We start from the raw sequence: 6000 nt of genomic DNA on the forward strand, positions 1-6000 counted from the left end.
CAAAAAGTAAACATGGGTGATGAATGTGTTAATTAACTCAATGGAGGGAATTCTTTCATAATGTATATACATATATCAAATCATCACGTTGTATGCTTCAAATATCTTACAATTTTATTTGTCAATTTTTCCTCAATAAAGCTAGGGTGTGGGGAAGCACATGAGAAGGTGGTTAATCTTCAGGAAGAAAGGATAGAAAACACAGCACGGACTAAGGTGAGGCAAGCTAGGTGCTTAGAGCACAAAATTTAAGGAGGCGCTCGCTGTCCAAGTCCTGCAAGTGTAGGGGCAGGTCCTGAGCATGACTGCCTCCTTAAATTTTGTTTCCTGGGTGCCTCACCCTAGTCCTGGCCCTGATGGGAAACTTATGACCTGCCTATGTATGTTAAGAGTCATTTGCAAAAGTATCCCCAGGCAGGTTGGTAGAGCCTTAGAGAGCAGGATCCCCTCCAACAGGAAATTAAGTATTTTATAGGACCTGAGAAGTCTCCCTCCTATTAAAGGGGGTCCTTGAGAGATTAAGCACAATCCCTTTAGATAAGTTGACGAGTACAACCACCACAAATACAGGAATAATAGAAACGAGAGTAAAAGAATGTGCTTATACAGTACTAGTAATGGCACGTGTTAAGTACAAACAGCATAGTTTCTTTTCTACTTTCAATTTCCTCATCTGGAAAATGAAGTAATAATAACACTCTATCTCAAAGGGTTGTTGTGAACATTAAATGTTACTAAATGCTAAGAGCTTAGAACAGTGCCAGACACACTGTTCACACTGTGAATGTTCAGTGAATGCTAGTTAATATTATTCTGTATTCCTCTAACTCCTCTTAGCAGATACACCTGCAGTGTGTACTCCTCTAGAGGGTGATAGCTTGAATACCACAGACTCTTGATTTGAGACCAGAGAGGATCTTAAGAATTAGCTGAGATATTTATACAATACTTTCAGGACATACTGCACACGACACTTAAAACTAGCATGTCGCTAAACAAAACATTCCCCCTTCTCCTTCATCCTCATCTTCTACTCTGGAGTTTCCTATCACAATTAATGGCAATGATATCTACTTATTCTTGATCACCTCACCCGGTTTTAATCCTCTGCTTTGCAACAGGTATCATTATGTGTGTGTGTGTGTGTGTGTGTGTGTGTGTGTTTAACAATTTGCTCCCCCAACTAAAATGTAAATTCCCATGAAGGCACAGGCCGTTCTCTTGTGTTAATGGCTATATTTCCAGCACCTGGTACAGTGCCTGACACAGCAGGCACTCAAACATTTTTGAATAAATGGATGAATTCTCATCTCTTCTCTTGTCTTTCCTCTTACTCTCCATCAGTTGAAACAAATTCTGTGAATACAATCTCCTGAATATCTTTCACATAGTGTGTTCCATCCCCACTGCCACTGCACTATCTCAAGCCATCGCCTTTTCCATTTGGATTCCTGAAATGGTATCTTACCTGCTCCTCTCCCTCAAGTCTCCCATTTGCCCCCAAAACAGTCTTGTTAGTGGAGTCAGAGCCCTCTTACTAAATCAACCATTTTGCTCCACTGCTTAAAGTATTTCAAAGAAATCCCTAAGGTTACATGCTATGTGATTCCATTCCTATACCATTCTTATAATTGTAAAGCTGAAGAGAATAGGAACAGATTAGTGGTCACCTGAGGACAGAGATGAAGGTGGTATGGGGGGGCGTAACTATAAAGGGGTAACAGGAGAGATTTTCTTCACGGTGATGGAACTGTTCTACATCTTGATTGTGGTAGTGGTTACATGAATCTACACATGGGATAAAACTGCATAGAATTACACACACACACACTCACATACCATGAGTGCATGTAAAAACTGGTGAAAATTTAATAAGGCCTGTATTTAACATCATTGTATCGATATCGGTTTCCTGGTTTTGATATTGTGCTACAGTTATATGAGATGCCACCAATGGAGGAAGCTGGGTGAAGGGTTCAGAGGTCTCTGTACTATTTTTGCAATTATGTGATTATTTCAAGATAAAAAGTACTTTTAAAAAAATTTTAAAGATCACAATTACCCTCAAGAAAAAAATGCATCCTGTGGCATCATCACAATTCACAAGACTTTGAAGCCTCTGGCCTCAGATTGCATCTCCAGCTTCATCTCTTGCCATTCAGATGATTTGGTTGTAAACGGAGCAATGAACCCTAATTCATTTTATCCTGTTGTTTCATTAGTCCAAACTTCTACAAATATTGTCTTTTTAATGAGTATATAGAAACAAAAATAAATAATGTGACATACATTGGTTTCTGTATCAGTTAGCTGTTGCCATATAACAAACCACCCAAATTTAAAATCTTAAAACAATAAACATTTAATATTGCACATAAGTGAATGTGTCAACGGGGCTCACTTACACATCTGTGTCAGCTGTGGCTCAGTTTTTGATGTTCAGGTGGCTACAGGCTTGCTTAGAATGATCTTGGCTGAAATAACTAAGCTCTTCCACGTGGTATCTCGGCCTTCAGCAGACTATTCTCACAGCTGTGGCAGGGTTCCAAGAGAAGGAAGAAGTGCTCAAGGCTTTGACTTGGACTTGTACGTAGTTACTTTCACCAAATTCTATTGGCCAAAGCATGTCACAAGGCCAATCCACATTCAAGAGGTGGAAAAATTGATGCCATTTCTTCATGGGGGACCTGCAAAATCACATTGCAAAAGGTATGGGCATAGTGTGAAAAATTGGGGCAACAAATTAACCTACCAAAATCTCCAAATATAAACCATCAAAACCTGAATAATGCATTTTCCATTATAATATAAAATGCTAAGGTTCTGGGTGGGATGGCAAACATATTTCCAACCTAAATTCATTATTTTAAAAGACTTCTTTCTATGGAGCAATGGAAAAATCATGATCTTTTTAAAGACAAATAATTTTTATTCTTAATTCCTCTAAGGTTATGCATTTGACAAGACTTTAAAAATCTGCTTCTCTCTTCTTTCAGCCCCTTTTTCTAGGCTTAATTTCCTTTTTGTTTTTTCTTCAATTTCAGTCTTAATAAAGTAGCTTAGCATTCAAGCAGCAGCAGCCCCCTCCCAGGGAGATCTACTGTTTCATATTAATGTTCACCTAAAACGAAGCAATGCCCTGCTGCCTTCACATTCATTCAATGAGAGATGCTAATCTGTAGAGAAAGGCAGGTAAGGGTGATGCTGCTGGCCTCATTTTGTCCTTAGGATGCAGGAGACAGAAGCGGGGAGCTGCCAGATGGAAGTGGGAAATTTGATCCTGCTGCCCAAGTCAGTGTCAGCTGTAAAACTCTAATCATCCAAGAGGGCAGGAAGTCACCTAGGCTATTCAGCTGGTGGGCACCCATGTGAAAGGGAGAGATAATCATTAATGTCACTCCCAAGATAGGAACTTCTTTACAGACAGAAATAGATTCCACCAGCACGTTGCATGGAGCCTATTGAAGTGCAGACAGTGATTTGTAAAATATTACCAGAGCGGTAGAGCAGGCTTAAATCAAATTCAGCAGCATGTGATTAGTTGATAAAATAACTATTTTGTTGTGCTTTGGACTTTATGAAGTCATGTGACTTTAAATTCTGGATGACAAGCCATTTCTGTATATTGGAATGAAAAGCTTTTCCCAAGTAGCATTTACTCTGTAAAATTCTTTATATAAATGTTACTGGTAAAGAAAGAATAAAGTCTTCCTACCAGCTTACCCACCTGACACAATAAAACAATGCTCTTTCTCTAAAAAGCCTTCCAAGAATCAACTTCAGCTTCAAAGAAAGTAAAAAATTTGTGGATCACATGAAATAAAGTGCACTAAGACTAAAGTTTCTCTTGGTGCCCATCCATATTCTTCAATAGCATCCTCGTCTTTTTTTCACTGACTGAAGATAGAACTGTGGCTAACTAGGGCAGTTTTCATTATCTAAAAAATCCTCAAAGCTCTAACTATTGCTATATTTATGCATATGGAAAATTTACATGCATGAAAAACAGAAGCCCTATTTTACCTCGTACCCAGATCTATTGAGGTGAAGGAATGAGGTAGTTTTCATATCTTAGTAAGACTTCAATACTCAAATCTTAATAAAAGTTCAACTGCTTCTCTTACACTCCCAACTCTTGGTACAAATGTATAATACAAAATGCCAAGAACTCAGTAAATGGAGATGTACAAATAAACGCATGAAGGATTATGAGCTTCTTCTCAGTATTTGTTAGGCTAAACACATGACAGACATACCGGATTTTTCAGAGAGCAGTGTCATTTATAGGTCAGCCTATGCACTGGCTTATGGACTACTTGTTCCTGTTAAATGAGTCAGATGAGAAGATGAGATGACAAAAATATCTTGTAAATATGGACGGGTGGTACCAGCTTGTAATCACACAAAAATGGCTGTACGTATTGTACCAAATACATAGATACTTTATCATTTACAACAACTTTTGTCTTTATTTAAACATCAAATCCTTGCAGCAGCCCTGTGAGGTAGATGATGAGTAAACTGCAGATACTTGAGGTTCAAAAGATTAGAGGCTCTCTCCAGACCCCTCAGTTAGTAAATGGCCAAGCCAAAATCCCAAACTTGAGTGTTTTAACTCAAAATTTAGTTTTCTTTCTGTTATCATCATCTTGGTAAAAAGAAAAAAAATCCAGCCCCTCCCTTCCTTTCCCCAACCTTCTGAAAAACGATGGTTTTAAAATTAAATGGAATATCCTAAATAGAACTGACTAGGATAAAAGGCACAGCTTCACTGTCACAGAAATGGTTGTCTAATTAATTTTGTCACTAACATCCTTTGAAGTAGGTGGGGTGAGTAGTGTCTCCCGCATGACAGGTGAGGAAACAGCCCTTTCATGAAGCATGATGGCAGTTTGCTGACCCTGACGCCACTCTGCTCTTCTCCTTGCCAATTCGGGACCAGGATGTCGTCCTCCATTGCCTTTTATCAGAGAGCAAACCCCAGAGAATGCTAGGGCGAACTGCTATGGAAATTTGATAGCAGGACTGTGTTGTGTAGGTTGTAACTCTGAAAGTGATAAGTACTGCACACTAAAGCCTACTTTCAACTTTCCCCTCCTAAAAATACTCCTCTGAAGGCAGAAATTGCTTTAACTTCAGCCCAAGCCTTTCATTCCATGATTAGACATGAAAATCAACTTCAGCTTCAGAGAAAGTAAAAAGATTGTGGCTCATATGAAATAAAGTTTACTAGCACTAAAGCTTTTACTCTCTGGAGTTAGTTTACCCATTGAGTTCGAGTTCTGACCCTTTCTACAGCCCTTTGGAATTGGCAGGTCTACAATAGTCCACAGATTTGGGTGAAGAGTAAATGAAATAATAAATGAGTACCTGACTTGACAAACTATGATCAGGTGCTTCCTGAGTCTTTACTCCCTTTTCTTTCCATTCCACTCAAATCTCCCTGGCTACTCCTCTCCTGAAAATGCTCTCTAGCATGTGGCCTACTCATCGTTACTTAAACTCTGGGCTAACACGTCTCATGAACTTTTCTCATGCTGGTCCATCCACCTGAAATGTCCTTCTCCCCAGCCCTGGTTGGAAAATCCAAGTCCTACCTCTGAGGATCTCACCGAAGACTTTGCTCAGTTTCTCCCATCACAAGCCCCACTCTCTGGCCCCCAACCTCCCTCCACTGATGACATCATGAGAGCAGCACATTGTGAGACAGTCAGCTGACAACATAGAGTCATCCCTCAGTATCCACAGGGGATTAGTTCCAGAACCCCCCTTGGATACCAAAATCTGCAGGTGCTCAAGTCCCTTATATAAAATGGCCTAGTACTTACACATAACCTATTCACAGCCTCACATGTACTTTAAATCATCTCTAGATTACTTATAATACTTAATACAATGTAAATACTATGTAAATAGTTGTTATACTTTATTGTTTATGAAAAATAAGCAAAAAAAGTCTGTGCATCTTCAGTACAGATGCAACCATTGTAGGCCTTTTGA

At 39.2% G+C, this 6000-nt stretch overlaps 1 long non-coding RNA gene across 17 annotated transcripts in view; it reads right to left on the reverse strand.

The window, feature by feature from the left end:
• Positions 1-5696, reverse strand: part of LOC103560551 (uncharacterized) — a 179139-nt gene extending 173443 nt beyond the window's left edge. For all 17 annotated transcript variants that reach the window (XR_011527904.1, XR_011527912.1, XR_011527901.1 and 14 more), the window contains exons 1-2: positions 5598-5696; positions 2406-2687 (exon numbers count right to left, since the gene is read on the reverse strand). This is a non-coding gene — a long non-coding RNA (uncharacterized lncRNA). The remainder of the gene's footprint in view (positions 1-2405; positions 2688-5597) is intronic.
• Between the last annotated feature and the right edge of the window lie 304 nt (positions 5697-6000).

The sequence above is a fragment of the Equus przewalskii genome, chromosome 16 (genome assembly GCF_037783145.1).
Source record: "Equus przewalskii isolate Varuska chromosome 16, EquPr2, whole genome shotgun sequence".
Classification (NCBI taxonomy): Eukaryota; Metazoa; Chordata; class Mammalia; order Perissodactyla; family Equidae; genus Equus; species Equus przewalskii.